Source organism: Petaurus breviceps, unplaced genomic scaffold, assembly GCF_028583685.1.
Source record: "Petaurus breviceps papuanus isolate PSGF00001 unplaced genomic scaffold, PetGlider_PUasm1.0 225, whole genome shotgun sequence".
In the NCBI taxonomy this organism is placed as follows: Eukaryota; Metazoa; Chordata; class Mammalia; order Diprotodontia; family Petauridae; genus Petaurus; species Petaurus breviceps.
Window position 1 is genome coordinate 12,134,159 of NW_027185889.1, and position 13,979 is coordinate 12,148,137.

General features: G+C 39.4%; 1 non-coding gene across 1 annotated transcript; it reads left to right on the top strand.

Moving 5' to 3' along the window:
- Positions 1-13,411: 13,411 nt before the first annotated feature.
- Positions 13,412-13,515, top strand: LOC138166754 (U6 spliceosomal RNA). Its single transcript, XR_011169715.1, has one exon. It is a non-coding gene; the product is annotated as a U6 spliceosomal RNA (small nuclear RNA).
- Positions 13,516-13,979: the final 464 nt, after the last annotated feature.

Below are 13,979 nucleotides of genomic sequence, written 5' to 3' on the forward strand. Positions count from 1 at the left end.
TGCCTTATTCCACAATACTATCCTTCACACACTACATTCTAGGCAAACTGACTCCTGCCAGAAGGGCCACAACCTCCCTTTTGCTAGAAATTGTGTTAGTGAAGGCCAAGATTTCACTAGGTTTCTTTGGCTGCCAGACCATACTAATGATTCATATTGAGTTTTCAGTCCACTAAAACCAAGGGATTCTGCCCTTCCATGAAATCTCTTACCTTGGTGGATTTGTGGAGATTGTGCCTCACACCTAGAATGTGCTCTCCTAGTCTGCTTCTATGAAACCTGGTTTTCCTTCAAGCATGAGCTAAGGAACTCCCTGCTCCATGAAGCCTTCCCTGAATCATACTCCCTGCCCAAGCTTTTAGAGTTCCTTTTTCCCTCTGATAATACTCCTAGAGCACTGAATGTGATCTTTCCTTTGCTTTCTCTCACAGACCAAATTGTCAGTATTCACTGGATTATGGAGAGAACATGGAGTTCCAGAAAAAACATCTACTTCTGCTTCATTAACTATGTTAAAGTCTTTGACTTTTGATCATGACAAAAGGTGGCAATTCCTCAAAGAGATGGGAGTGCCAGATCATGGCAACTGGTCACATCACTTGCTGGCCAATAGAGGGAGAAGAAATAGAAGCAGTGTCACATTTTATCATCTTAGCCTCAAAGATCACTGAAAAAGGTGACTGCAGCCAAGAAATTAAAAGACACTTGCTCCTTGGAAGAAAACCTACAACAAATCTGGACAGCAGACTAAAGAACAGGTCCATATAGTCAATCATATATCCAGTAGCAATGTATAGCTTTGAGGATTGTACTATAAGGAAAGCAGAGTGCCATCGAATTGATGTTTTTGAATTGTGGTGCTGGTCAAGACTTTTAAGGTTTAGGACAGCAAGGAGATCAAATAGATCAATACTTAAAGAAATTATGTTCTTCACCAGAAAGTTAAATACAGAAGCTAAAGCTTACTTTGATTACATAATGTGAAGATGGGACTCATTGGAAAAGCTCCTAATATTGGAAAAGATTGAAGGCAAAAAAAAAGAGATGGCAGAGAATGAACTGGATAGATAATGTCATGGAAAAAAAAATGAACATGAACTTAGAGACAGTGGAGGATAGAAGAACCCAGCATGCTATATGGAGTCATAAAGAATCACATATGATTGAATCATTGAACAACAAAATTGCTACCTATTACTATATAGGATTATAGGTGCATAGTCGTAGATCTAGAAAGAACCTTGAAAGCCTTCTTATCTAATCCACTCCTTTTATAGAAAAGGAAACTGAGACCAAAGGAGCTTATATTAGAAACCATCTAGTCTAACTCTCTTATTTAACAGACGAGAAAACTGAGGCCAATAGAGCTGAATTAAATAACTTTCCCAAGGTCACATAGCTCATAAATGTCATATGTACAATTTGAAACCATGTTTTCCTAGTCTAAGTCTCCTCTGTGTTTTGTGACCTCCTTGGACACAGAAGTCAGGATTTGAACTCAGATCCTCTGATAAGAAAGAGAGAGAGACAGAGAGAGACAGAGAGAGAGAGAGAGAGAGAGAGAGAGAGAGAGACAGACAGAGACAGAGACAGACAGAGACAGAGAGAGACAGAGAGAGAGAGAGAGGTAGATGGATAGGTGGATAGATAGATCAATCAACAGACAGACAGATAGATAGATGATAGATAGACAGATGAATAAATAAATCCAAGATGTTTTCAAGATGGAGACAACTTAAAATTAACGGAAAGTCAGAGAAGGTTTCATGAAAGAAGTGGTAACATAGATGAGCCTTGAAGAAAGAGAATGGTGGGAGAGAGGTATAGATGAAGAAGATAGGGATTCCAGACATGGGGAAGGGGAATGATTATGGAATCAAAGAATTTCAGAGTGGAAGGGATCTCAATAGTCATCAACAGATTATCTAAAAAGAATTCTCATACAATGCACCTGACAAGCAGTCATCCAGTCTTGCTCCAACATGGGGAAACTCAGTATGTCTCAAGGCAGTCCACTCATTCTACTCTGGGATAACTTTTTATAAGAATCTTTTTATGACATCAAGTCTAATTTAGCCTCTCTACAATTTCTACCCAATAGTCACATTTCTTTCCTCTTAGACATAATAGAATTAACCTAATCATTCTCCAATATGACATTTTAATATTTCCAAGTAACTACCAAAAATCTCTTCTTCAGGCTAAACAATCCCAGTTCTTTCAATCAGTCTTCATGGGGCATTAATAAAAGACCCTTTACCATCCTGGCTGCCCTTTATGATCATTTGATATCTTATCCACATCCTTCTTAAAATATGGCACCCAAAATTGAGCACAATACTCCAAATGCGGTTAGACCAAGGCAGAGAAGAGAGGGACTACCTCCTTATTGCTAGATACTGTTCCTCCCTTAGTGTAGGTCAAGATTACATCAGGTCTTTTGGCTGACAAATTACTTTAATGATTCCTATTGAGTTTTCTGTCCACTAAAACCACTGGGTCATTTCCAGATAAATTCCAGTCTAATCATGCCCATCCTGTATAGATGAAGTTGGTATTTCAAATCCAGTATAAGACTACTATTGCATTTAATTTTATTGGATTCATCCCAATACTCCAGCCTGTCAAGATATTTTTGTACATTGATTCTGTCCTCCAGGTTGTTCTGTTCATCACCCACTTTTATGTCATATGGAAATATCATGGGCATACTTATCTATGCCTTTGTCCAAACCCTTCATTTTGTTAAGTCCTTTTTCAGTTGTGTCTGGCTCTTAATTTGAAGTTTTCTTGGAAGAAATACTGGAGTGGTTTGCCATTTTCTTCTCCAGCTCATTTTATAGACAAAAATGAGGCAAAAAGAGTCAAATGACTCAGTCACATAGCTAGCCAGATTTGAACTCAGAAAGATGAATCTTCCTGATTCTAAGCCTAGAATTCTATACACTGCACCAGCTAGTTGCCTTAAGTCCTACACAGAGATGTTAAATAACACAGGCCAAGCACAGAAACCTGGGTCTCTCCACTAGGGACCTCTTGCCAAGTTTATACCCAACTCTCAACAGCCATTTTTTTTTTTTAGTTCAGTCAGCTCCAAGTACATCTAATTGTCCCATCATGTTGCCTAAAGGAACGGTTTGGTTTAGACATAGAATGCAACCATAGCTATCTGGAAAGATAGATTGGAGAATGACTTTAATGACAAGATGAGGAGTTTATATATTTGCCCTAGAAACCATAAGAAACTACGGAAGAGCTTTGTAGAAGGGGTTGACATTGTCAATTTTGTGTCTTTGGAGATAGAGGGAGGACAGATTGAAAAGAGGGAGACTGGAAGCAGAGAGACCAGTTAGAAGTCTATTATTATAATCCCAGGGAAAGATGAGAAAGACCTGAGAATCAGACTGGTTGCTCTGTGAGTAGAGAAAAGGGAATAGATGTGTGAGATGTTGCAAGGGTCAAATCACTAGGATTTGGCAAGTGATTGGATACAGGGAGAGGGAAGAGTCAAAGATGGTGTCAAAGTTATAAACCTGAGTAATAGAAACATAATGTCCTCTATTGCTCTGTCTTCTGTGTTAATTGGATAACTGAAAAACCATGATATTCCTGGGGACTATCAGTCTCACACTCTTAAAATTGCTTTGTTCTTCAGGTCAGTCATTATGACTGAATGATGTTTTCATTTTACAATGTGTAAGAGGTAGTGGGTTGGGTGATTCCTCCTTTCCCACTGCCATGAGGCAAGAAATTGCATTATCCTCGCACCCCATACATTGGCATTTCACGGGAGAAAGCTGAAAATCATATTTGTGCTACCTTGTGACTTTCATTTCTCACATCTGAAATTCACCAGTGATTATGTGAAGCATAAATAGGTCATGATAATGCCCAGAGATTGGCACTTGGCAGGGGCTAGAACCTTGGAAGCACAAAGTGTTTCATAAATAGGAACTTTCTTTCCTACTCACCCAGCTAAAGTTGACAACAGTCATGGGAAAATAGAGACTGTGCTCAAAACTGCACAGAGATGATCAAAATTAAGTGGCTGTGCTTCCTGAGAAGTTGTTAAAAATAAATCATGGTTCTCTGTTGGTGTGTTCCTTGGTTGGTCTTGTTAAGGGACAGGAGGAGAAGGCCAATAGCAATCTGGGACTGAATTTCACCTCAGATACTTATTAGCTATGTGGTCCTAGATAACTCATTTTGGTGCCTCAGTTTCCTCATCTGTAAAAGGAAGAGGCTGGACTCAATTTCTTCTAAGGTCCCTGCCAGCTTTTAGTATATGATTCTGTGGTAGGGCTTCAATTTCAACTCCTCAGAAAGGAATATGAAAGGTTGTCACCTTTTAACGTAGTCATTGGACACCCTTTGACTTTTTTATACACTGAATATATGTGACCAGCTCTAGGCAACAGTATGAAGTTGGTTGGGTGCCCCTGCCTGCCCAGGGATTCCCACTGAAGTTTTAATGCTTTAAAACTTACATAGTGCCTGGTACATAGTAGGTACTTGGTAAATGTGAATTGATTGGCTGTCTGCTCTTCCCCTTACAGAATTGATTTATCCGGGGCTGGATTGTTGTTCTCTTCTAATCTGCCAAAATAAATCTAAATTGAATTGTTAATGGATATTCCGGGGTTAATGGGCTAAACCTCTCAGGTAAGACATTTGCATTTTAGCAGAGGTCTTCCAAAGACAATGGTACCATAAGGGAAGGTAAATGGCTAAGTCATTTTGACTATTACAAATACACAAATTAAAAATAAAGAACATATGAGGAAAGATGCTATCTGTATCCAGAGGAAAAGTATTGATAAATATTAGTATGTATGGAATAATTTTAAATACATATATGTATATATGTGTATATACTGTGCATATATACATACACATGTGTGCATGTATACACATATACATACTTATATATGCACATGCATATATATACACACACATAGTCATCTCTAGAATGGGGTAGGGGGGAGGGAAGAAAAAAAGGAGAAAAAGAAATTTACATAATAGTTTTATTACATATTTTAAAGGAATAACAAGTTGTACATAATAGACTTGCAGTTTCATGTGTAGTCAGCTTTTTTATTATATTGTTATGGAAATCTGTGTTTTATCCTATAAATCAAAAATTAAATAAATTACAATGGGGAGAGGGAGAAGAAAAATAGGAAAGGAAAAGAAGAGAAAAGGAAAAGGTACTTTATGGAAGTCAAGCTATATCAATCCCAAATCATGGACAGCTGCCCATCCTATCTCCAGTGAGTTAACATGGGAAATCCTTATCCTGACTATCCAGGGTCATCTTTACGGAGGTTACCCAGGCTCACATGCCCGAGACATATTTTGCCCCCTTTCCTTCTTGTTCTATCATGCCACCTTGGATACCATTGCCATCACAACAACCACTTCACAACCAAAGATTCTCTTTTAAATATTCTCTTATATGCATCTTTCTTTAGTTTCTGCATGGATAAAATCAAGAGAGAAATTCCTTTCAATTCAACAAACATTTATTAAAGTGCTTATTATGCAGTTCTTGGTAATAACCAATTAATCCTGTATATAGCTGGTTTATATTGTACTGTCTCTCTCATCAGAGTGGAGCTTCTCAGGGGCAGGTAATGTCATTTACCTTTCTTTCTAGTCCCAGATAGCAGATGCTGAATAAATGTTTGTCGACTGACTAACTGTCGGGAACTCGACTGGCTACTGGAGATAGATACCTCAAGCCCTCAAGGACCTTATATTCCACCATAAAAGGAGTGCGAATGAGTTTTTGTTTGTTGTTTGTCCTTTGTTCTCAAAGAGGACCAAGACGTCAAGAAGGAGGTGCCATGACTTGTGAGTGAACTGGATTTAAGTGAGGAAGGGCTGTGCCAAGTCCCCTGCCTCATGCTCTCTTCCGGAGCAATCTGTGTCTAGTGACCAGATATCAATCAGGACAACTGGAGATGACCCAAGTTATAGTAGAAGAAAGATGAAAGGGGAATCAAGAAAGAGAGAAGAGTGGAAAGAGAAAGAAGAAAAGTAAGAAGATAATAGAATCAAAGAGAGAAGAGTCATTCAACAGTTGTCAAAGAAAAGATTTACTTAGCCATAGCAGGAGAAGGAAATTCAGCAAAGGACCCTGGAAACACTTCAGAATGATTCAGCAGAGGGAAGACCGCTGGCCTGAGTTTCTCATTTTGATCCTTCAGAGAAGCATCAAAGAGAAGCCTTCAGAGAAGCCCCTTCAGCAACTTGTGGCTGCTTTGTTTTCAAGCCAATTGGAAAGTAATGTGAATAGTCTGAGTCCTTAGTCCCCTGAATCTACCAAAACTCACTGAATGTCTCAAAAACTATCTCATATAGAAGAGGCAAGGGAAAATGGTCACAATGGAGGGGAAGAATAGGAAGGCAAAAGGGAATGGGTCAACCTTATTCCCATTGAATTTGGCTCAGGGAATGAAATACACACTAAATAGGAGAGTAGGAGGAAGGGGGTGAGAGGCGGGGATGATGGAAGGGAGGGCAGGGTGGGGGGGAGGGAAGTTGGAAGCACCCACTTTTGAAAAGGTATGGGATCAAAGTAGAGAATAGAACAAGTGGGAGGTGGGATAGGAGGGAGGAAATATAGTCAGTCTTTTACAATATATCTACTGTGTTATTGTTTTGCATTAGCTACACATGTACAACCTATACTGAACTGCTTATCTTCCCAGTAAGGGTGGGTGACAAGGGAGGAAGGGAATGAATCTGGAATTCAAAGTTTTAAAATCAAATGTGTAAATATATATATATATACTATTATTAATACTATTTTACATGTAATTGGGAAATAAGATATACAGGCACTGAGGCATAGAGATCCACTGGAAAAGTGGAAAGGGGTATGGGAGAAAATATGGGAGAGAGCAGATTGGAGGAGGGGATATCCTGTGGGACTGCTATTTTGGGGAGGTGGGTAGGGGAAAAACGGGGAAAAAATTTGTAACTCAAAATCTGGCGGAAATGAATGATGTAAATCAGAAGTTAATAAAGCATTTGAAAAAAAAAAACAACAACAACAAAAAGCAATTGGGATTAAGTAACTTGCCCAAGGTTACATGGCCAGTTATTTTGTGTGGGTATTAAGTATCTGAGGCTGGAACGGATCCTGGGTCCTCCCAACTCCAGGGCCGGCGCTCTTACTCACTGTACCACCTAGCCACCCCTCTCAACACCTTTTAAGGAAAGCTTAACCTAACTTAGGGCAGCTAAGTGGCTCAATGGAGAGTGTTCCAGGTTTGGAGTCAAATCTGGTCTCAGACACTTACTAGCTGCATGACCCTGGGCAAGTCACTTAAACTTGCTTGCCTCAGTTTCTTCATCTATAAAATGAGCTGCAGAAGGAACTGGCAAACCACTACAGTATCTCTGCCAAGAAAACTCCCAATGGGATCGTGAAGAGTTGGACACAACCAAAACAACCAAACAAATCTAATAGGTGGAGGGAGGTGTTCGATTTCTGCTCCTACCTCAGAAAGCAACATACATATAAATGCACAAAAGATATGCACACATGTATCTGTGTATGTATGTGTATGTGTGTATATACATGCCTACATACATGTATGTTTTAGCTATAATTTAAAGGAAACCAGAAATTTTAAGGGCTGGAGGTGAGGAACTATAGCAGCAAGTACCCCAGCATCCCCAGGGTGGCTGCCAACATAGGTTCTTAGATCTACTTTTCTAAAGGAAAGCAACTCAAAATGGATTAACAATCAATCAAACATATCATTTACCTAGTTCAGGGGGAAAAGTCAGCACCTCGAACTTCAGAGTATACAGACAGGTTACAAGCAGAAGTTACAAAAAGACAGAGAAACATTTCAGCAGACAGGCTTCCAACTGTCTGATATTACATCCATACCTAGTCAGTTACCAAAGAGGGAAGCATCAACATCTGTGTTTTCAAAGCTGGGGGGGGGGCTCTCAATGGCTGCCCAGAGTTTCATCTGGTCAAATCACACAATACTTCTCAAAGTGAGCCCCAAAACAAAGCCTCACATCAGGGTTTATATAGCCTTCTCCTGGCTCAGAGAATGTCATAACCCTCTTGACCCACTGCCCAATCAAAAAGCATTCCTGGAAATCAAGCCTTCCACCAAGTCTCCAGGTGCATTTAAACCTATCAAAGGGCCTAAGGGCAGGGATGATCTTAAATTCCCATTCCCATAACAGGAACCCATGCAAAGGTATGTAGATAAGAGATTAAGTATTATGAGCAAATAACAGTAACAGTTTGGCTGGACTATAGCATGGATGAAACAATGTAATATATGAAAAAACTGAAGAGGTAGGTTGGATCTACCATATGAAGGGTTTTAAATGCCCACTGCATAAAATCTCCCACCTACAAGTATTAATGATCAGGAGTTGAAAAAATTATTTCACAGAAATGGCTCATTGCCAAGTTTAATTGCATTTTTGTAAATTCCAGCTTACTATTAGTCTAAGGGTGCCAAGTGATATGTTTCTAGGGTTCTCCCATAATTTGATATACTTTTTCTAAACAAAGTATGAATACCTCTGTATTTCACTATTACCTCTTTTAGAGACACATATCTATGGTAGCGCAAGAAACCCATTTCAGGATACAACAACATTTCCTTGCTTATCTCTCCAAGTAAAATAGCATTTTTTTAAGGGAAAGAAAACTGCAGTGATAAGATGGCTAAAGTCTGATTTCTGCTGAAGCAGCTGTTGATGGAAATGATCCTGGATGCTCCAGGCTGCTCATTCTAACTTTGGAAATTGTTCTACCTGCTGACTTTGAGCTTCTTTCTTGACTTGATGGCTGTGGATAATTTGGGCCCCTGGCTATGAAACATGAACCTGTCTATCTGCATTATTAACAGGGTCTATAGAGGAGGGATGAGCTAACATGGGCTCTGGTTACTTTTTCCAAGAGACCAAAGAGAGAAGCTGTTTCTTGAGATGGAAAAGGGCAAAGAAATGAGCCTGTTTTAAAGGTTTAATGCCAGGTAATGGCAACACATCCCCGAAATGGTCTCTCACATCCTGCTCCCTGAATCGAATGAGGATCATGACTGAGCAAGAGATGAGGGTGATAGACACAATCAATCAATCAATTGACAAAGCATAATGAAGTGGCTACCACATACCAAGAGACTCAACTAGGCAATGAGGGAGTGAAAATAGAAAGGAAATAGTCTCTAACCTAAGGGAACTTTCATTCAATTATGGGAAACAGCATGTACATGAACTCAAGTTTATAGAACCAGGTAGGAGCATGTTGGGTGTCAAGTATGAGGCAGTTTTACTTAGACACATCAACCTCTATCCCATTGCTTCTGGCTTACTCCTTAAGGGTCTCTTTCTCTCTTGCCAGTCCACCAGCAGCCTGATATGACTTCCTATCTTAGAGATCACTAACATGGGAGAAACTCTCTCTCTAATCAGTCCTTGCTCCCCACCTCCTCTTGAGATAAAGAAAATTTCCTCTTCTTTTTTAGGATGATCCTCACTTTTTAACTTCATACCACCCATATGAAGGCCTGATTGCAAATCACTATAAATGACAATGATTTTTTTAGAACAACTTCTAAGATCAGAAAAATACAAATAAATCATTTAAGGGAACGAGTTTTCATTTGTGGTATACAATGGGTAAACCTAGCAGGGAGAGTCTTTCCCCTGATAATCTCTCTTACCACTCTCCACATAGGAAACCAGAAGTGAATAGGTAAACAAAGGTAAATGTTTCCAAGGATGTAGGACAAAGGAAGATTCTGTGGATTTGATTTCAGTTGTCCTACCAGCCGTGAAGGGGTCCACCTTCTACTCTCCCACTACCTTTGGTTGTTCTTGAGTCATTCTTCTGTCATGTCTGAGTCTCTGTGACCCCATTTGGGGTTTTCTTGGCAGAGTGGTTTGCCATTTCCTTCTCCACTTCATTTTACAGATGAGGAAACTGAGGCATGCAAGGTTAAGTGATTTGCCTAGGGTCACACAGTTAGTAGGTATCGGAGGCTAAATTTGAACTCATGAAGTTGAGTCTTCCTGACTACATCTGACACTCTATCCACTGCACCACATAGCTGCCCCCTCACCACCTTTACCCACACTTAATCTCTCCACTTGCTTACTATTATGAGTAGGTTGCATGATTTCTCAAAGGCAGTCAGGTCAAAAACACCTGGAGACTTGGGCCACTATGAGCTCTACCAAGAATCCATAACAATATCCCTGCAAGAGGGGTGACATGTATACAAGACATGGAAAAATTAATATAAGTTAACTATATAAGCAATTAGGGAGTGGTAAGGGGAGAAGTACTATAAGCTAAATGAGATCCAGAAGGGCCTCATGGAGGAGGTGGTGATTGCTTTGAGGTTTGATGGAAACTAGTGATTCTAAAGAACATGGTACCTGAGCAATCAGGTCAGAGTCCTGCCTATGGGCAACACAGCAGATGGCTCCTCTACCCTTCATGCAATCTGGTTCAACTCAAGCAGTGTCTACAGTGAGATATAGAAAGCATTGTTAAGGGCTGGTGATACAGAGAAAAAAAAGCAATAATTAAACAGTACCGGTTCGTGAAATCTTAGCAGCTGTTGCCCATGTTCATACACCATTAGCAGCTCCTACCAGGCATCCAGAGTAATGATCCTCTCAACTATTCCTCAGAGCTAAAGAGGAACAAAAGACAGAATGTGACAAGGGCAAAGGACGGGTTCAGACAATATTTCTTTTATTTTAAAGCAGACCTGTGATTTTATGCATGTAGGTAGCTCTCAATAACTAAACTCTTTTCACCAATGCAAAATCAGCACCTGCTTAGCAATTTACAGTCTCCCAAAGAGCTGCCTGGGGAAATCAGAGGTCAACTGACCAGTGCAAGGTTTCACAGCTCATGTATGTCAGAGGCAGAATGTGTCAGAATCTAAGTCTTCCTGGATCAAGACCAGCTCCATCATTTCATGCTGGCTCTCTCCAGTCAAGATACTCTCAAAAAAAAAAGATCTGAGGAGAGGGAAATCATTGGGGATACCTCCCACCACAGATGCAATATATTTATGGGGGTTTTTTAGGAGGACATATGCTTCAGAGGATATATTTTTCTATAAGACTATAATACCTATTGTATTTTTAATTTTTTAAATTATTTTTTTTCAGTAAACAAGCATTTATTTTCTTTCCCTCTGAGTATTCTTCCACTGAGAAATTAAAAACAAAACAAAACCTTTGTAACAAATCCACATAGGGAAGAAAAATAAACCCTCACATTGGCCATATCCAAAAGTGCATGTTAATTCTGTGGAATCAGCTCCATAATGGTGATCTCACACTCAGATTTGGTTTGGATTTATGGGGTTTTCTATTTGCACTACTTTCCTCATCTTTGAAATGAGTAGATTAGATTAAATGACCTCTGATGTTACCTTCTAGCTCGACATCCACTATCTTATAATTCTGTTATCAAAATCTCTGCTTCTCTTCACAAAGCCTGGTTGATATGATTATCTATTCATCTGGACAAATGCAGGGAAGGTTGCATCAGAAAGCATGGGAAGGCTGCAAGCAGTACAGCTGGGTCTTTTGGTCCTGGTTTCTGGAACACAAATGGTGTCATCTTCCATTTGAGAGTTTATTAGATCAAAATAAATTAATTGTGTGTGTTTGTTTTTTTGTTTTATTTTCAAAATGTACTTTTGAAAAATATGTCCAAAGACTCAGGAATAGGTACAAAAAACTATGATTTCTTTTTTCTAACAGAAAGGACAAATGTGGTTCAGCGAGAAAGAATTCTGGATTTGCAGTCTGGGAAACTAGGTTCAAATCCCAACTCTATCATGTATGATGTGTGTGACCTTAAGCAAGTCACTAGACCTCACTAGGCCTCTGTCTCCTTGGCAAAAATGAGGGAATTGGACTAAATTGCCTCTTAAATATGCTTATAGCCCTAAACTTATGATCCCATGAAGCATTTCCTTGAATAGCAGTTGAGATTGCCATAACCCACTGTCCAGAACCCTGATTTCTTGGTAGGAAAGAGCTGACCAGAAGGAGAAATCATTCCATTGCTTTAAATCTGAACTCCAGACTGAGCAGTGGGCTACAGCTTTTTCCTACTAATCCACCAGTAAAGAACTCATCTATTGATTTAATTTTTTTTTCCTTCCCTTTACTCTGCCCTTTACCATACAACAGGCTGGAGGTTGTTGTAGGTCTGGGTTGTAGCTCCTGAAGACTATTCAGGAGATTTGGGCTGCTAAATCATATAATTAACTAGTTTAACCATTGTCATCAAGACTTACCATCATCATCCTAAAATCTACTCCCAAAGTTGGTGAATTTCAATTATCCATCCTACTGCCAAACCATCCAGTGACTCTTCTCAAACATGCCATGTTCATTCTCATTTTGCCCTGTCAATCATCTTCTTCCTTCCACCTGGCATCCCCTTCCCCTTTCTCTACACCTATTCAAATCCTTCCCTTCCTTAAAGGGTCACTTCAAATCCTCCACAAAACCTAAGGTAAGAATGAGCTCTTAGATAAGTTTACCTCCCAACATTTTAATTAAATTCCAAAAATAATAATAATTATTATTTTGTCTACCTGTGGAATAACCTGCCAAAAACTAACCATAAAAGAGATTAGTATCATAGTGACTTGCCCCTGAATCATTTCTATCCATATTCCATTAAAAAAAAGACAAAACAGGGGCAGCTAGGTGGCGCAATGAATAGAGCACTGGTCCTGAAGTCAGGAGGACCTGAGTTCAAATCTAAACTCAGACACTTAACACAAAAAAAACACTAGCTGTGTGACCTTGGGCAAGTCACTTAACCCCAACTGCCCTCCAAAAAGTAAAAAAAAAAAAAAAAGACAAAACAAGAACAAGAACAGCGATGATTAATAATAATAAAAACAGCGGCGATAGTGAAGATAATGGTGATAACACCAGTTCCTAAGGAGCTGACCTGGACTCGGGTGTCCTCTCCCTCCAATTTACATTTCATATGTGGGAGGAATATTCATGGTTATCCTTTGAGGAAGACTGGATTCTATGTATGAGCAAAAATGAGATATTGCCTCATTTTCTCCTTGTTTGTGTGTTCACCTTGGATTTTTAAAAGCTGAGAAATGAATTTGTATCAATCAACAAACATTTATTAATTCATTTTTATGTGCCAGGAATCTCCAGATACAAAGATAAAAATGAAATCATCCCTTCCCTCAAGGATCTCCACCCACTCACCTCATTTTGGAAGGATTTGATTCATTCATTTATTGACTAAATAATAAGGATTGTATGTATGAGGGCTACAGGTGGGGCAGGGATGTACAAAATATACTCTATTAGAAGAAAGATATCTAACCTCTGAGTATATACAAGATATATAAACGTGCTTACTTTGGCAGCACATATACTAAAATTGGAATGATACGGAGATTAGTATGGCCCTTAAGCAAGAATGATATGCAGATTTGGGAAGTGTTCCAGTAAAAATAACAAAGATGTGTGCAAAATATGTACAAGGCATATGCAAAGTAAATAACAAGGTAATTTGAAAAGAAGGAGCTAGCTAGGGAGGCAGGGAAGGCTTCACATAGAAGTTGGTTCTTAAACGGAGTTTCAAAGATATCTAAGGATTCTAGAAGACCAGAATGAAGGGGTACATTCCAGGGAGACCAACATGGGCAGCCACAAAGACAGAGGTGGAATACAGAGTGCCATGTGTAAGGAACAGCAAGATGACCAGTTTGGCTGGACTTTGGAGAGGAGAATGCATGAAGGGATCACTCCTAGCAAGTTAGCTCACCAAGAAGGGTATTTCCTCTTAGGTAATAAGTTGTCTTAAACCACTCAAAGTTATGTCTGCCAGGACAGCTAGGTGGCACAGGGGATACAGCAACTGATCCTGGAATCAGGAGACTCTGAGTTCAAATCTAGTCTCAGACACTTACTAGCTG